Source organism: Salvia miltiorrhiza, chromosome 6 (assembly GCF_028751815.1).
Source record: "Salvia miltiorrhiza cultivar Shanhuang (shh) chromosome 6, IMPLAD_Smil_shh, whole genome shotgun sequence".
Lineage (NCBI taxonomy): Eukaryota > Viridiplantae > Streptophyta > Magnoliopsida > Lamiales > Lamiaceae > Salvia > Salvia miltiorrhiza.
Genome location: NC_080392.1, coordinates 39,594,607 through 39,613,917, shown reverse-complemented (window position 1 = coordinate 39,613,917; position 19,311 = coordinate 39,594,607). Strand labels below are relative to the sequence as shown.

Genomic DNA, 19,311 nt, shown 5'->3' with positions numbered 1-19,311 from the left:
TAGTAGCACTAATAAAATATAACTGCATTTGTTTCTCGATTAATAAATAACATGACTTCGCTAAGTCAGTTATAACTTGGAGATAATTATTGTTGAATATATGGTTCAATAATTCTCATCGCGATTTACTCACGCGATACAAAAGCATAAAGCTAAAATAATAACTCCGTCTCTGATAAATAAATCAGGATCATAAGTCGAATTCTCATAAACTGTCAACTGGATTCCATTTACTGAAAGATGCGATATTAATTATCGCAATACCGTATTTAAATAATATAAAAAGAGCGGATCACTACACCTAATGTGTCGCAGCCCGATATAGCCAGTGATAGCGTATACCAAGTATCGTACGACTAATAAAAGAAATAGTGAAAGAAATAGGAATACATCTTGTTTTAGCGGAAGCAATTGCAAACTTTACTCATTTTAAAGAAGGATTTCAAGACCAAAAATAATTACTAGCTTGGGTAAACATAATTAAGCCATTGAAACTTAGCAAGGGTTTGAGAAGTATTTCCCTTAAGGGATATTACAGGCATAAGCAAATTAAATAAAGAGTTTCATCAGAGTTATGCAGCGATATGCGTTACTATATGTGTGAAGACATATAGCAGGGAGTTCAAATTCTTATAGAGTCAAAGCTTATAAAGATAAATATGAGACATAGGGAAGACACAGCCAACTGACAATTCCAACAGCTTTCACCCATCCTCGCGCCAAGCCAGACCTGCACATTTAGAAATACATGCAGGGCTGAGTACCAAAAAGCACTCAGTGGACTCATGCCGGAAATAATTGAAATGTTGCTCTTAGAGCTATATGTCAATCTTGCCCTTTTCAATGCATCAACAGGATTTAACTGAGATTAAAAATACCTGTTCATGTTTTTCTGTCATAAACTCATTTGCATCATCATAATAATATCATTAGTCTGCAGACATTATATATTCACGGTATGTGCCAACTATGAGAACTCATATAATATATATATAAGGTGAAGAGAAGGAGGCCTCCTTCAAATCACCGTGACCGGCCGACTAGAGACGGCTCACGATCACCTCTGCGCACAAAACCTTTACTGTCATATAAATCAGTCAAAGGCCGATATCTTGCATCATGATCATAATCATGTCTTTCATAGAGGCAACATACCATATCTCATTCTCATCAATAATAAATATGGCAAGTTGACAATTTTCATAATACTCATCAATAATGCTTCAACATGCTTCATTTTCATAAGATTCATCAATAATGCTTCAACATGCTTCATTTTCATAAGAATTTGCATTTGAACTTATTATCATGGTAGCTAGCCATAATAGAGTTAGAATAAAGCCCACCTGTCTCAGGGGTCGATGACGTAACGCTCAGAGTCGTACTAACGCCGGCCGTCACTCGAACCTTTGGTGGCGCACGTGGTTTAGATTGCCATGTGACAAAATAAACTCTAGTTAGAATTTCATCTAACTAATATCTCAATACTTATGCTTTCATCATATGCTTAATATCATCTTATAACTTATCTACTATTTACCCAATTGGACCTCTCAATTTAATTGGATATCTTATCCAATTAAAAGACTCTCAATCCTAGGTAAATAGCATTCATAAAAATCAAATAGTCCATTCATACTTTGCTATAATCAATTTCCACATAATACATTTTCACGATTTATCACAATAGTCAAATGACTTAAAAAAAATAATCCTATGAACTCGAAATCTTTTTCCTTGTAAGTAAATTCCCAAATATTCACGTAAGCTTGGAAATAAATATAAAATTTTCTAATAGTATTTTCATGACATAACATGGTGTATTAATCCACCAAAACTTTAAAATCCTTAATACAAATTCAAAGTAGAAATTTTCGGACTCCTACAGTCTACCATTCTGCTCTGCCTCAACTTTAAAGAATAAACTGTTTTGACTCAGAAATCTCCTAGATTCGAGACTTACACCGTTGAAAACCTTTCTGAGTCTAGTTTTATTTAAAAAAAAGTAGAGTGAAAAACTCCAAGTGGTTTACGAGATATGGGTGTTTTCCCACAGTCTACCAGATTCGGCAGTTTTGCACGAATGGAAGTTAAGATTTTTGAAAAATAGTAAACGTTGGCCAAATGGTTTGAAATTTGATGTGCATCTATATAACACATGTATATTTCTACCATAAAAATTTTGGAGGCTGAATGTTTTGAAAGTTACTGAAAAGTGTGACTCTAAGGACTGCCTTTCTAAATTTCCGGCGGAAATGCGCAGTAAAAGATTTATATTTTAAAAAGGTAGTAAACGAAGTCCAAATGACTTTAAATTTTACCAGAGTCCTCAAGACACATATATGTACACACTGTAAAATTTTCAAGAGTTTTAGACGAGGGAAACCCCGTCGACTCATCAGTCCAGAACGTAGGAAAAATTTCTCAAAATGGTTGAAATTATAACATATACACATATCATCATAGATCTACAATTTCACTACCATTCTCATGCATTTTCACACTAAGAACTCATCATGCTTCAATAAACATGCTTATTCATCATGAAATTATATACATAACATATGAGGAGGATTTGAAGGTCACTACCAACAAATCAAGGAAGGTGGAGTAGAGGATGGTGCGTAGGATTTTTGAAGCTTGTGCTTGAAGGTTGGAGTCTCTTGATAGCCTTAGTGTGAAGGTAGACACTTTTGGATCCTTAAACTCTTACTATAATTGGTGAAACAAGAAAAAGAAGTGTGGTGGAGTGAGGAGGGGGAGGGCTGCCGAAAATAAAGAAGAAGAAGAGAGGGAGAGAAAGCTTGGCATTGATGAGAATTGTTGGTGTGATCTTCCCATTAATGTCCAATCTTATAGTAAATGTGTGAGGATGTCATGAAGTGAGGGGAATAGAGAGTGAGAAGAGAGAAGATGAGGAGAGAGAAGAGTGAGGGACGAGAGGGAGGGAGATGAGAGAGAGGTGTGCATGTGCTTGTGAGCTTAAAGTGTGTAGGAATGTGTTGGCTAGTTAGATTAGCCTTTTAGGGGCTCTTTAATGGTGCATGTGATCTCCAATTATGGGAAAGAGAAGAATAATGTGGGAGAGTGGGGAGGGAGTGCTGCGTGAGGGTGAGAGAGAAAGAGAGATGCATCTATATATATATATATATATATACTTGAATAATTATAACTCTTATTTAGTATGTGAGAAAATATATCTCATGAAAATATATTTATTCATGTGAGGAAAATTTTTCTCAATTATGATATAACTAATATCATAATAACAATGCATCAATAAATCATATGTGAATATTCTACCAAGTAAAGTATTTATATCACATAGACATTTTAATAAAAATATAGGGCGAAGATAGGTTTCTCAATAAGAGAATTTATAAGACTCGAGAAAATAATATCGCCTCCTATTAAACTCTAAAAATTTCTTATCTCATTTATTCGCCCACGTGCATAATTCCTCTAGCTACTATTTAAAACTCAATTTAAATTCGAGCTAGGGCACAAATAGCTTCTCATAACACGGGGTGTTACATAATGAGAATTCAATGGATCATGTTTTTGGAGCTATCAAAGATGTCCTTATTGAAAACTTTAAAAAATGAGAATCTTCTTCTGCTTCTAATCAGAAGATATGACGAACAAGTTCAAGAAAGCAATAATATTGCTTGTTGAAGATATATTTGAAGATATGATCGGATATTCTAGATAAGGTATGATAATACCTTTAGAAAGTTTTAATTTTCTAAAGATGTAATGATTTTCGTTTGACTTCTGTAAAATATTAAGTACTAAAAATAGTGCTATAAATAATTGTAATGGAAGAGGGGAAGGCATTCTCTTTCTTCCGCAGTTTTTTTTCTTTCTCTCTATTCTCTCCGTTGTAAAATATTTGTACGAGAGTGGTGTATTTTGCAATAAAAACTTCTATTTTGTAAGTCTTCTTATTTATTTATTTCTTGTAATAATTATTATTATTGTTTTTATTGTTTTAATTATATGTATAGCCTAATAGGCTAAAACTTATTATGTGATAAATTATATTTGAGCTATATAATTATTTTAACATGAAATCTTGGTATTATATGATGTGATTAGAGTATAATAATGAATTAATAAATATGTGAACCATGCATCATTGGTTAGCAAATTATGAAGTTTTGAAAAATGTGTCAATAGAACCGCGCGGTTCTATATTCTTCTATTACTGATATGTGAAAAAAGAAATAATATTAATATTTTTTTCAATTTTAATCTTTTTATAAAATCGAGAAATACATCATTTATATAACTACAGATCGTTCCATTTTTATAAAAAAAATTATATTTTTGAATAATATAATATATAAAAATACATTAACTAATATCTAAAATATTTAACCAACTAATCAAAAGATGACATGCGACATTATCAGATATTAAAATTTAAGAGCATCTCCAGCGCCTTACTTGGCATGCCAGACCGAGCCGACATGGGTGGAGGAAGGCCGTGCTTGGCGACCCAACGAAGGCACCGAGCACAGAAGAGAGAAATGACGAACGTGTACAGAGCAGACACGGATAAAATAAAAATAAAAAGAGAAGAGATAAGGAGAGAGTAGTGGAAGAAAGGCTGGCGATTTGTAACAACCCGCTCTTTATTATTATATGAATCCAGTATTGCGTGTTTATTAATTTATCTTTTAGTAATTGAAACGCTTTATGAATTCCAACTATGATTCTGAATTACGTAATTTGGAGACAGAGTCACTACACTAGCAGTATGCATTTATTTATACTCGCGTGTTTAAGACCGCGACGTGGATTATTAAGTCGATGAATAATTATATTTTAAAGTTATAACCAACTTAGCGAAGTTGAGTTATTTATTAATCAAGATGAAGTTTAATTATATTTATGCATATTGTTACTTAAAGTCATGGATTACTTCCAATCTTGAACTAGTTAAATCTACAGATTTAATTTAGAATTTTTACAAGACAAAATATAGATATCAGATACAAGAATTATTCGATTAATCTGTATCTGAATACAAGTGCTCGACATTAGAAAAACTCGATACCAAAGTTTCTGATACAGACCCAAGGAAAGATTTTATGTAGTTACACAATAATCATTCCAATAGTACAACTTTCTACTCTACCATCTGCCAACACCCCAAGTTTAAGGAAAAGAAAGAAAAAGGGGAAAAGAAGAAAAGGGGGAGATGTGTGGGCATGAGACAACTGCTGCTACAGTACCCAGCAGCTGCTGCTACAGTACCCAGCAGCTGCTGCCCTCTGCAGCTACACACTAAGCTGTCATCTCAGCCACTCTACAACCACCTCCTCTGCAGCCACACACTAGGCTGTCATCTCAGCCACCCTACTACCATCAATCTCATAGGGTACTCAAGTGCAGCTGCCACTACACTTCTTCAATCAGTTTATCAGCAGCCACCTCCTCATTTCATTCCCATTCCACACTTAACGTTCCTAGCAAAACAGGAAGGACTGCACTGCTCTTCATCCATCTCTGCCAAGTATTCTCAAGGTGAGACTTGGTTTTAATTCTCACCTTTCTCCATGTTTTCACCTGCATTTACTAAGACAACAGCACCAACTTTATTTCAGTTTCAGTTCATTCAATATTCAACTGCAACCTCCAACCAAGCATCATTCAAGGTATTTCATGCTATCTCAGTTCACTCTCTTCATATACATATATCACATCCCAGTAGAGCATGCTTCATATATTAGAAATGTAGTAGATAATGAGCATGACCACCTTCATTATTCACATAGAATAGAGTAATACAGATAAACATAGCAAACCACATTCGAGTATAGGATTTACGGCCCTCTTAATCGAATATTAAAACTTAGCTTCTAGAGGAGTGGGGCTACTGCCTTGCTCGGAGCTTGAGGACGACGCAGTATCGAACCTTCCGGCGCGGCGCCGGAGCTCAGGGAAACGATAGAGGCGTCAAACTTTTCCCTGCTCGACGGATACCGTACAACAGCAACGACGGAGCTCGTCGGGGCTTCCTCAGGGAAGGAGGACAGGAGCTGGCATCAGAGGGACGCAAAGACAGCGGCGTCGCTCGCGAATCTCGCTGCGGCGGCAGCGGATCGAGACCCCGGTTGTTCGCCGGCCTCCCAACAGCAGCGGCTCGGTGCTTGGCAGCAGGTTTCAGGCGAGAAGCTCGCCTTGGTGCTCCACGATCTGTTAAGTCGAGAGTGGGAGAGATGTTGAGGGCTGAGCTCGTTGCCAGAGCCGAGGAGCAAGACGATAGGGCAGAGGAACGAGACGCCAGAGCAGAGGTCGAGAAGACAGACCGATTTCAGGTTTCCGAGCAGCGACTGCTCGCCGGAAAATAAGAGAGCCAGAGATCGCGAAGAAGGAAATTTCTAATTTTGAAAACTATGGGCTTCACTCCGTCCATTCATTAAACGCCGCCTTGACCTCGTGCGTGCGAAATCCAGAAAGGGAGAAGCTTCCTCTTGCCGGAGTCACAGAATTGGCGACGGCGGTGGATTCAGATGAAGGAGCTCGCCCTGATACTCCACGATTCAAGAAGAAGGAGAGTGGTCTGTTGGGGGTTGTTTCCGGTAAATAGAAGAAAGAAGGAGGCGCCGGACCTCGGCGCGATAGAGGCTGATTCGCCGGATTCCGGAGCCGCGGGGCAGAAGCTCGACCGAAGGCAAATCGAGGGAGAGGAGATGAGGGAGCAGGCGGCGTGGTCGACCGATGAACGCCGGCCTCGCCGGCGACTGGAACGGCCAGGACGCGGGGCGGCGACGGCTGGATCGAGTGAGAAGAGAGAGAGATGTTGAGCAGCGTTCGTTCTTGAGGGAGTAGAGAGAGAGATCGAAATTGGGGATTTGAGTGATTGTTGGGCCATTTTCTTTGGCTGAAACTTTTAATTTTATTTTTGCTTTGGGCTTATTCTTTTCTTGGGCCTGTTTTGAGTGATTGTTGGGCCGATTATTTTCGGCTAAAGCTTACTATTTTGTTAACTTTGGGCTACTTTTATTTGTTGATTTTGGGTTTCGAATTTTCATTATTTAGGCCCCTACTTTTAGTTATTCAAGTCCAATGAGATTTATTTAGTTAAGCCCAATAAGACTTATTAAATTAGGCCCTCATTATTAATCATAATTATTTTTTTTATTTGTGATTAATTTTTAAAACTTACTAATTATTAGTTGGTAAGTGAGTTAGACTAATTCAAGATGAGTGGATTATTAGGATTATGAGACGAGCTTTAATTTCTTAACTAGGATTTGCTTTTAATAATAAAAAGGAATACGAGCCATGCATAATTACATTACGCATCCTCATTTATTTGAGAATTTCCACGAATTAAAGTCTTACTTTATTTTCTCGTATTAAAGGCCGAGCACCAGAGTTTAAGGCTTAGTCGTGAGTCTCTACTACCAGGTGGGCTTTCTTACGTATAAACTAAAAACCATATAGTAGAATTGTTAAGACTTTATGCTTATGAATTTAAATGATATTGTCAATGCCTAAATGCTTTATGTTTTATTATTAATTGCCTATCTGATGTTAATCGAATTTGGATTCTGGATGGGACCGCAAATCCCTTCGAAATTAGTGTACACCTTGTGATCGTGAGTCATCTAGCGGGTTGGCCGATCATAGAGTCCGTAGAGGGAGGCCTCCCTCTCGGCACGAGTTACTGATATGGTGATTAATGATATTAAAATGCCTGCGCGGGTTATTGATGAAAGAAATGATATTATGTTTGGTAAATACGAGTCTTGAAAGGAAAACCCTCGTATCTTACTACTGTTGAAAGGCTTGACAATAAAATATTATGCATGTATGTAAATTTCGGCAAGTCTCCACTAAGTACTCCCGTACTTAGCCCTGCATGTATTTTTAAATGTGCAGGTTGAGCTGTGATCGAGGATGTAGTGTGCAAGCGGAGCTTTTGTCAATTTAGGACGAGAACCTCAGAGTGGAGTATATGTCTTCATACATATACTCAAGTTGTTGTTATTCCGCTGCGAATACTGATTTTGCTAAGACATTATGTTATCTGTCAAAACAATATGTATTATTTAACAATGTACTCAAACTCGTTGAGTACCCCTTTTGGATAATATTATGTACGGTCCCCTGGTGGCCTTCGTTAAATTCTAGTTAATTTCAATTGTTTTCCCTTATACAAGTCGAGTCATCAAGAAGCTAAACATGCCCCTTTTTTAATCCCGCTCCTAATTCCCCTCCCCTATTCGCGTTTTCCCCGAATTTGCTATCCTTAGCAAGTGCGGTCGTGACAGAATTGTATCAGAGCATTTCTTTTGCTCTGAGTACTAATCATTCCTTCTAAGTTGAGTCTAGATTAAGTAAGTTAATACACCTTTGAACTAGTTGACAAAAGCTTGGCACTACATCTCGTCACGCTCAACGGAGGTTATGGTAAGTGCTTTCAAGTTTTAATTAAGTTAATTTCTTGAAATGCATGAAGCATGAATAAGTATGATTATTGTATGAATCACAAGAACTTAGAACTGTTAAGTTATATATGCTCACTCTCACGACGGAACATAGAAGAGAACTTAGGGAGATGCCTTAACTTTTTCTTCATGTTACGATGACATCAACAATGACGGTTGAAATAGAGAAAGAGGAATCACACGAGGGGTCGCATGATGAAACCACGAGCATGAAGATTGAGCAGTGTAACGAACGCCAATAGTACGTTGATGGCATGGGCATAGCTTAAATATTCGAGTGTTTTTCTACGATGAGATCTCGAATTGGCTTGGCATTTTGAACTTATTTTGTTGAAACTTTTAGTGCTCGTTGCTAGATCTAAGAGTATATCATCATCGCATAACAAGCCCTAAGATCGGTAAACAACGACACTAGAACTATATGATAGTCGAATTGGTAATCTGCGATTAAGTATTAAGAACCTGTATGGCTTGTGTAAATGCTAAATTTAGATGATGTGGTGTTTTTTTGCACGTTAGGGTTATCAAACCGAACTTGTTTTTCGATTTTAGATATTTAGAACCTTATCGCTTTAAGTTACTTGTCGTGTGTTACTTTTGACGATAGAACTTCATTTGTTAGATGGCGAGGACTGTTTTCACCCGACGACGACCACTGTCCCCATGGGCTAGTCCAGAGGAGGTCGAGCGGTCCTAGCGCACCTATGCCCCATGTCACGGGGATAACCTCGGATAGTTCCTCGCAGGTTTTCACAGACACTGGGTCAAGGCGAGTGCACATGGAATATCAGGGTATGACGGTATCCTGAGGTTGATCTTACTGTTACCTTCCGAGTGGCATGGATGGGCTAGGCAGATCTCTGCCCACTACATCTTTCGCCGGGAGGATTACCACGACCTCGTGGGAGACTTCCCTAGCTTCATTGCGGAGCTTCAGGCCTGTTTCACCTTGTGAGGCCGCGCCCCTCTAGGGCCCTACATCCTTCCGGGAGACTACGTACAGGTGGGGACGCCTTTGCCAGCGGAGGCACCCGCTACTGCTCCCGAGCCCCCGAAAGCCTTGCCACGAGACCCTCCACCACGTGCCTCAGTTCTAGGGCGCCGTGGTAGGCACGATGACGAGGCAGGCCCTTCTCGTCCACGGGCTCGCAGGGATTTCCCATCGCCTCCTGACTCAGCGATCCGGGCTGCTACTCCTCCACCACCACTGACACCTACGGTAGACGCAAGGCTTGCGGCTGCCATGGCAAACGTCAACAGGGTCATGGCCAGCATGAGGGAGTTCCTAGATAGGGGCAAATACCCTATGCAAGAGGATGATGATACAGCACCGTATGGTACGATGAGGATTACTCGTCCCGAGTCCGTGCCACCTCCAGCTCCGATCAAGCCTCGTGCCACGGCCAGGATCCGCACCAGAGACGATCCGATCCGTGAGATTATGGACGACATCTTCCGCTCAGTCCAGATCATGCGGGAGACAGGCGAGGGCCAGGGAGAGACTCTGTTGCCCAGCTGGGAGCCGGGCGAGGATGAGGAGGAGGACCCCGAGGAGGATCCGGAGGAGGACCCCCTGGCGTCACCGAGGAGCAGTCGCACCGCGACTCAGGGTTCGCGGATTTGATAGTTTTTAGCTTGTGGAAGTATTCCGGAAACGATGATTCATTCCGATGTTTTTGTAACTCTATGACTATGATTTTAATTATGTTGTCTCTAGCTAGCATTTGTACGGAAATGTTGGTCTCTAGGACGTTCCGTGACTAAGTACCCTTTTGTGATTGCTTAGCTAGTAAGCCGGTACATCATAGGGAGCACTTGGATAGTCTTTACTTACGATTTGGGTGATGATGTAAAAGCCCTCGATGAGGCAATTTTCCATGATATATATATGACCCTAGCATGGGCTTTCTGCGACGACCTCGTGTATGTTTTATGTTTCTCTACGGGTTTTATTCTTCACGAGTCAGTTAAGAATGTAGTAACTTTGAATAATGTGACTTGTGTATGCAACGATTCCTGTTAATATCTTAGTTTTGGAGTTATGATAAGTTAAATTTGACAAACAGTTCTTTATTAATTGCCTTAGAGACTCCTGTATAGAATGTGTTAAAATGGGTGTTTGTAATTTGCAGAATGCCGCCTAAACGAGGTCGCCCCGCTAGGAGAAACGTTAACAACGATGGAAATCGCGATGAAATACCAGAAGGACGGCGAAACGACAGGGAACCTACCCCACCCCCTCCACCCCCTGCTAGAAGGATTGAAGAACTTTTTCTTCGACAGAATCTGCCCACGTTCACTGGGACAGGCGACCCAGCCGAGGCCGAAGCTTGGGTACGCGCCTTGGAGCGTATTTTCACCTTTCTACACTGCACTGAAAAGGAGTGACTCTCGTGCGTGTCTTTCCAACTAGCCGGATCAGCTGACTTTTGGTGGGAAGCCCGCCGAAAGACTCTGACTCCCGAACAATGGGCAGCTTATACTTGGGAAGACTTTAAGACTGGATTATACGATAAGTATATTCCCAAGAGTTACAGGAAGAAGAAGGAGGCTGAGTTCTATAGCCTGAAACAAGGGAAGAAGACAGTGACAGAATATGACAGAGAGTTCTGCGATCTATCGCGTTATGCTCCGCAGCAGGTGGATACTGATGACAAAATGGCGGAGAATTTTTGTGCCGGTCTGAGGCACGAGATTCGGATGACTCTAGCTAGTCATGGAGGACTCTCATACACTGAGTCTTTGAACAGGGCACTGGACATCGAAGCTGCGATGCCAGTAGAAAGGTTGGCTCCGTCACAGACCTCAGCGCCAGCCAACCCACCTGCACGCCCTCAGAACTTTAAAGGGAAGCGCAACTGGAACGATCATGGGGGGAATGAAAACCAGACTAACAAGAGGCCATGGCAAGGAAATGCGCCGTTGGGACAATATCAGCAACAAGGACAAGGGAAGCAACAGGGTCCTGCCCCGACTGGAGGCAGCCAAAGACAGAATGAAGTTTCCCTATGTCTGAAATGCAACAAACCACATCGTGGTGTCTGTAGGGCTGGAACTGACAGTTGCTACACGTGTGGCCAGAAGGGCCACTACTCCTCACAGTGCCCCAACAAACAGCAGGGCGCGGCAATCAGGGCCACTTATGCCCAGCCCCTGTGAGCAGTTCAAGGGCAACACCAGCCCCACCAACAACCGCCATACCAGCAGCAACACCAACACCAGCACCAACAGCGCCAACAGCAACAGAAGCGGCCGCATCAACTGCCGCAGCAGGCGAGAGCCTTTGCTCTCACCCAAAATCAGCCCGAGAAAAACCAGGGAAACCTGGCAGGTATGGGCAAGCTTAAAGGTTTTTCCATTATGATTCTGTTCGATACTGGTGCCTCGCAGTCTTTTATATCTGCCCCTTGCGTAGATACCTTAGAAATCGAATCAGAACGAGCTAAGTGTGTGATGCGTTTTCGACTTTTAACCTATGCAAGTTTCGTGTCTCTTAGTTTTATTTCTTTTCTTTCAACCTTTTCGTCCGTGTCTTCTGTGAATCCACCTACATACTTGAGGGCAAGTATGCTTTAAGTGTGTAGGTGTGATGCGTCTTCGACTTTTGGGCCATTTGGCCCTATTTTTCTCTTTATTTGTGTCAGTTCAGGTCTGTCCAGGGGGAAAACAAAGTTATGGAGGAAGGAAGATCAGTAGAGCGGAAACGGAGGAAATGCGTTCAGAATGGGCATTACCGAGCCTAGATTGCTAAGTCATGTTTACCAGCATGGAGCTTCGGCCAACAAGTACCTCTCCAGTTTAACTTGGGGCATGGAAACCTGGAGCAACCCACCTGGTGTGAGCCACACCGAAGAGAGCAATCCGTCTGATCGTTACCATGAGAAGCAGACAGCCAGAGCCATAAAAGGAAGGTCAATCTCGGAGATCTCGAAGAAGCAAGTGGAAGATGGAAGAAGAAACTGGAAGGATCCGAAGAATGGGAAAGGTTGACCAAGCTTGCAGCTGGAAGCCATCCTCAATCGGATCAATCAAAGATTGAGCTAATTAAGGAAAGAAGATCCCGGCGAAGATTTGGAGCTGGCGCAGCTAGGGTTAGGCCTCTACCATCCGGCAATATAAAAGACTAATAGTGTGCAGCGTGCACAAGCTCTTGGCACTTGAAACTCTTGTTTTTACTTTAGTTATCACTTTAGTTCGCCGTGTGTGGCATCCAAAACAATTTACATTTCAGTACTTTTCCCTATTCCGTTCTGTTTTGCTTTTGAACAAGATCGAAGGCTTGAAGCCTAGGTATTATTTATCTATTCCAGTATTTCTTTTCGTTCTAGCATGTGTTCAATCCATTTGACAATTATGAATTCTGTTATGTGTGAGTAATTCTTTAGGTGAGGTTTTAGGGGTGGAAATAATTGTTGTTAACATGTAAACATTCGTGCGGCATTTGTTCTTTCGGTTGAATCTCGTGGTTCCGGAAGGATCTGTTCGAAACCATGGACAGTAGGGGCCTAACGGGTGATCTCCGTTCGGTAAAACGCTGTCCGTGTCAAACAAAGGCAGGGTGTACCAAGGTACAACAACCGGTATGCCCAAGACCGAGTAGCTGAGCAGCGTCAACAAAAGGCGTTGTAGATCCAGAAGGTGAGGAAAGGATTGATGGGATACACTGTCCTTCCTTAGTCTTGGGCTTCTCTAGAGACTATCCATCAACTGTGACGAGGCATAAAGCCATGGTTATCAAACGAGGAAAGCAATCTCGGCGCCGTAGCATGTCTATGACTGGTCGGTTGACAAAGCCAGAAATAGTTGAGTCCAGGAGGCATGTGTCACTAAAAGCGCGGAGTTGGGGACCTCGGGAGAGAAGGTTGGTGAGGGCCATATTTGGTGAGTAACGGGTATGGCTACTATCTATGGAGAAGTGAAGCACTGCCTTGTGACCGGGGATTGTGTGACCTTCGGACCAAGTGACCACAATGAGATCAACCATCCTTTATGTGAAGTATAACCCCTTGAAACGCCCCAATATCTTAGGGCCACGCCTTGGGTTTGTATGGATCATAGACGGATCATCAGTGTGCCTATGACCGAAATGAATGTTAACAACAGTTATGACCTAACCGAATAACCTCACCCCTTTGTTATTATTGACCTTGTTTATTTCTTGTACAGAGTATACAGATTGAGAATTGTGACACCTCAGTTTGTCATTGGAGAACAAAGTGGTTCCTCACTCCCTGTGGGATTCGACCCTACGCTTACTGCTAAGACTAAGTCCTTGTTGTGAGAAGTAGGAGCGTGTACTGTCTGTACTGGGCATACACAGGTATTTTGTCCACACCGCACGACGGGTGTGTGTCAAAATTGGCGCCGTTGCCTGGGGAGTGACGCGCAGCAATTTTGTTCTCTCCTCATTCCATTTTCCGCTACTGGTGTATGCGTGGAACTCGTAGAGCTGTAAGAGCATTGGTGTTTGATCCCGATATTGATCGTACAGAAAGACGACTGCGCGCAGAAGCACGAATAGCGAGATGCGAAGCTATGGCAGAGGCCGATCAAGCAGATGCCGTACCGGAGCAGACCCTCAGACAGTTGGCATACCCAACTAACCTCAACTTGAGGCCGAACGGAATCACCTTACCCGCCAATCCGTTCGCACCTCGTCGGTATGACATGAAGCCCTCATTGCTTCAGATCTTACCGAAGTTCAATGGATACCAAGGAGATGACCCTCATACTCATCTCCAAGATTTTGAGATGACAATCATGAACCAATCAAATGATGAGCAGCAAGAGTATGTCAAGTTGATACTCTTCCCTTTTACCTTGGTGGACAATGCAAGAAGATGGCTGTATGACCTACCCGAGGGCAGTGTCACTACATGGGCACAACTGCAACAGGCCTTCTTGGAAGAATTCTTCCCAGCAGCACGAGTGGAGCGGATGAGATGGGATATCCGCAGCATCAGGCAAGATGGGCTAGAATCCTTCTACGAATACTGGACGAGATTCAAGAGAATGTTAAGCAATTGCCCCCATCACCAAATCTCTCCAAAAGATCAGGTGGAGAGCTTTGTAAAGGGCATGCGGAGGAACGATCGCAGTCTGGTCCTAGCAGCCTGTAATGGATCATTGATGAGAAAAACCCCGTTGGAAATCTTCCAACTGTTGGGCACCATGGCAATCACGTGATGAAAGGGCATGAAAGGAATCTGGAGAAACCAAGGAAGGCTGAAGAGAAGGAGGAGATGTCTAAACTGGAGAAAACTATGGAGAAGAGCATGAACGAACTCAAGGAACTTCTTTCGGGATTGACTATACCCAAGAAGATTCGCCAGTGTGGCCTTTGCGATGCCACTGGACATCAATCTGAAAATTGTCCAAATTTTGGTGAGGATATTGTTGATGTCAATGCCATTGGAGGACATGATGGGAATCCACGGAAGTATGATCCTTATGTAAATACTTACAATCCTGGGTGGAGAGATCACCCCAACTTTCGGTGGAAGCAAGATGGTCAGCCCCAGCAGCAGAACAATATGGGCGTACCAGTGCAACATCCTCAATATAATCAGAACCAGCATCAACAACAATACCAGTTTGGACTACCTCATCACCACAACCAGAATCAGCAACAACCCCCTTACCAACCACCACATCGGAGGGCACCATGGGAGGAAGCCATTGAAAGCATGGCTAAGGAGAGCGAGAAATTTCGCAATGAAATTCGAGCTGGCATGAACCAAACTAACCAGCAAATTAGTCACTTGACTAAAGCAGTGGCCAAACTGGAGGAGAACGCTGGTAAACTCCCAGCCGTGGGAATCAACCCCAGAGAGCATGCCCAAGTGGTGCTAACCGAGTTTCCTGAGGGAGAGGAAAATGAGGAAGAACTGTTAGCAGAGGCTGAATTGCTTCGAGGAGGCTGGAATAAGAGTGGGAAAGGGCCAACTGATGAACAAGCTGGAAGTAGCAATCCAACCGAGGCACCCTACCCGGGGTGCCTGAAACAGAAAGCTAGAGAGAAAGAAGCAAGTGAAATGATGAAGATGTTTCAAAAGGTTGAGTTGAGCATACCTCTACTCAATGCTATCAGGCAGATTCCAAAATATGCCAAATTCTTGAAAGACCTTTGTTCAAGAAAAGTCAAAATGGAGGAAGAGGTCAGATACGTGATGGGAGAAAGTGTTTCGGCGGTGATCCAACGGAAGCTACCTACTAAGCGAAAGGATCCAGGGATGTTTACCATTCCATGCAACATAGGAGGAACCAACATGGATAAGGCAATGATGGATCTGGGAGCCTCCATTAATGTGATGCCATTGGCTGTATACAAGAGATTGAATATTGGCGAGATGAGGGACACCCGTGTGGTCATACAGTTGGCTGACAGGTCCAACGCTTACCCTGAAGGAGTAGTGGAAGACGTACTGATCAAGGTTGGGGATTTGATTTTCCCAGCAGACTTCTATGTTCTAGATACCGGACCGTGAAACTGGAGAGAATGCCATACTATTGGGAAGGCCGTTCATGATGACCGCCGGAACCAAGATCGATATGAAAACCGGAATCTTGACATGTGAGTTCGATGGAGTTCAAGTGGAATTCAACATCTATGAGACCATGAAGAGGAACAGGCAATGGAAATGGTGGACATGGTCGATGTATTTGAACCTTTGGTGCAAGAACAAGGAATCGCTTTCGGTTCCAGGGATACTACAGAGAAGGTGATCCAGTATGGTCTGACTGATCGGGATGCCGAACATATGGAGGGACGATGAAATGAAAGAAGCCATCATGGAGCTTTACTCACTCCGAGAAAGCACGTTAGAAGCCGAGGTGGAGGTAGACCAGAAGATCAAGGAATTAATCCAGGAGGTCTATCTAGCTGGGGCAACAGAGACAGGCAAATCGGAATTATTGGCTCAGTATGGGCAGAACGAGAAGCTGTTACCTTCAATCCAGAAAGCACCCGTCTTGGAGCTTAAGCAATTACCGAAGCATTTACAATATGCTTATTTGGGACCAGAAGAGACGCTACCAGTTATCATCAGTTCTGATCTAACCGTCGTGCAGCAAGACAGATTGGTCAGAGTATTACGAGAAAACAGGGAAGCCATCGGTTGGACCCTAGCTGATATTAAAGGCATCAGTCCTACGGAGTGCATGCATCATATTTACCTTGAGGAAGGTGCCAAACCCGTTCGAGATTCTCAAAGAAAGATGAACCCGGTCATGAAGGAAGTGGTACTGAAGGAAATTCTTAAGCTGTTGGAATTGGGAATCATCTACCCCATATCCGATAGCCAATGGGTGAGTCCAGTCCATGTCGTACCGAAGAAATCGGGGATACAGGTTGTGGAGAACGATCAAGGCGAGCTTGTGCCCACCCGATTGCAAACTAGATGGAGAGTTTGCATTGACTACCGGAAGCTGAATGATGCAACCAGGAAGGACCACTTCCCATTACCCTTTATCGACCAAATGCTGGAGAGATTAGCCGGTAATGCCTATTACTGTTTTCTAGACAGATATTCTAGATACATGCAAATCTTTGTGGCACATGAAGACCAGAAGAAAACCACTTTCACCTGTGTATTTGGAACATTTGCATACCGGAGAATGCCGTTCGGACTATGCAACGCACCGGGAACTTTTCAACGGTGCATGATGAGCATCTTCTCCGATCTATTGGAGAATTGCATTGAAGTCTTCATGGATGACTTCACCATATATGGGAGCTCTTTCGACACATGTTTGAAGCATCTAGAGCTCGTTTTCAAAAGATGCGTGGAGAAAAGCCTGGTCCTTAATTATGAAAAATGCCATTTTATGGTCAAGGAAGGCATAGTGCTTGGGCACGTGATTTCAGAAAGGGGAATTGAAGTGGATAAGGCGAAAGTTGATTCCATCGCAAAATTACCCTACTCGACAATCAGTAAAGCACATACGGGCATTCCTTGGGACATGCAGGCTCCTACCGGCGATTTATCAAAGATTTCGCCAAGATTGCCCAGCCCATGACCAGACTTCTTCAGTAAGATGTGCCGTTTGAGTTTGATGATGATTGTAAGGAGGCATTCACGATTCTAAGAAGCAAGTTGGTGTCGGCCCCCATTATTCAACCTCCGGTGTGGGATTTACCGTTTGAGATCATGTGTGATGCCAGCAACCACGTCGTTGGAGCAGTACTGGGACAGAAGAAAGGCAAAGAAAGTTGCGTGATCTACTACGCATCCAAAACACTGAATCCAGCACAGTGCAGCTATACCACTACTGAGAAAGAACTCTTGGCAGGTGGTGTTTGCCATAGAAAAGTTTCGTTCCTACCTTTTGGGAACGAAGGCGGTGGTCTACACGGATCATGCCGCGTTGAAGTACTTGATGGCCAAGAAGGAATCCAAACCTCGACTCATCAGGTGGATCCTGTTGTTACAAGAGTTCAATATAGAAATAAGAGACAAGAAAGGAGCTGCAAACCTCGTGGCAGATCATTTGAGCAGGTTGCAACTGGAAGAGGATGATAGGTATGCCCATTACCGATACCTTTCCAGACGAGAAGCTATATTCCATGAGCATCCTAGAGGAAGAAGAAGAACTGTATGCTCTAACCAAGCAGGAGCCCTCGTATGCGGATATAGCTAACTATCTGATTACCAAAGAGTTACCCTCAGGATTGACAAGGTTCGAACAACGGAAGTTACTCGTGCAAGCACGATACTATTACTGGGAGGACCCATATCTCTGGAAGACTGGAGCAGATCAAGTCATACGGATATGCATACCTGAGGATGAGCATGCCCAAATATTGGACATGTGTCATGGAACAGCAAATATCGGACATTTTGGAGGGAAGCGCACGGCCCACAGAATTTTGGAGAGTGGATTCTACTGGCCCACCATATTTGCGGATGCAAGGAAATGGGTACAGAGCTGCCCGAAGTGCCAGATGACTGGAGGTATTACCGTAAAGGATGAAATGCCACAAGTTTCAATCATGCCGGTCGAAATTTTCGACGTATGGGGGATTGACTTTATGGGGCCCTTCCCAAAGTCAAAGAACTACGAATACATTCTGGTGGCAGTGGATTACGTATCAAAATGGGTTGAAGCCAAGGCAACCGCAAGCAATGACGCTCATACCGTGGCAGGTTTCCTGAAGGAGCAAGTGTTCGGGAGATATGGTATACCCAAAATTCTAATCAGTGACCAAGGGTCCCATTTTTGTAATGCCATTATCAGAGCGCTAACCAAGAAGATGGGGGTGACACACAAGGTCACCACTGCATATCACCCCCAAGCAAATGGCCAAGCCGAGATTTCCAATAGGGAGATAAAGAGTATCCTGGAAAAGGTGGTGCACCCCAACCGTAAGGACTGGAGCGATCATTTGGGGGATGCGTTATGGGCATACAGAACGGCTTTCAAGACACCGATTGGAATGCCCCCGTTCCGTTTGCTTTATGAGAAAAGATGTCATTTGCCTGTGGAGATCGAACATAAGGCGTACTGGGCAATCAAGCAAATTAATCTCAGTATGACCCTAGCTGGAGAAGCAAGAAAGTTGCAGCTGAGTGAGTTGGAAGAACTTCGGTTGGAGGCTTACGACAATGCGGTGCTCTATAAGGAGCGAACCAGAAGGATCCATGATGCCAAGATCAGGAAGAAGGAATTCGTGGTGGGACAAAAAGTCCTACTTTTCAATTCACGCTTCAAGATGATGGCTGGGAAGCTTCGCTCAAAATGGTCAGGACCATTCGTGATCAAAGAAATCTTTTCAAACGGAAGCATTGAAGTATATGATCACAATGGAGTTGATACGTTCGTGGTGAATGGGCACCGCCTTAAGCCC

General features: G+C 43.0%; 1 long non-coding RNA gene across 2 annotated transcripts; it reads right to left on the bottom strand.

Annotated features, from left to right (window-relative positions):
- Positions 1–472: 472 nt before the first annotated feature.
- LOC130989496 (uncharacterized) lies at positions 473–2,937 on the bottom strand. Of its 2 annotated transcripts, XR_009090648.1 has the most exons (3): positions 2,590–2,937; positions 1,347–1,407; positions 473–730 (listed from the first exon to the last, which is right to left on the bottom strand). It is a non-coding gene; the product is annotated as an uncharacterized LOC130989496 (long non-coding RNA). The 2 variants fall into 2 exon arrangements; XR_009090647.1 differs by lacking the exon at positions 2,590–2,937 and having other exon boundaries at positions 1,347–1,490.
- Positions 2,938–19,311: the final 16,374 nt, after the last annotated feature.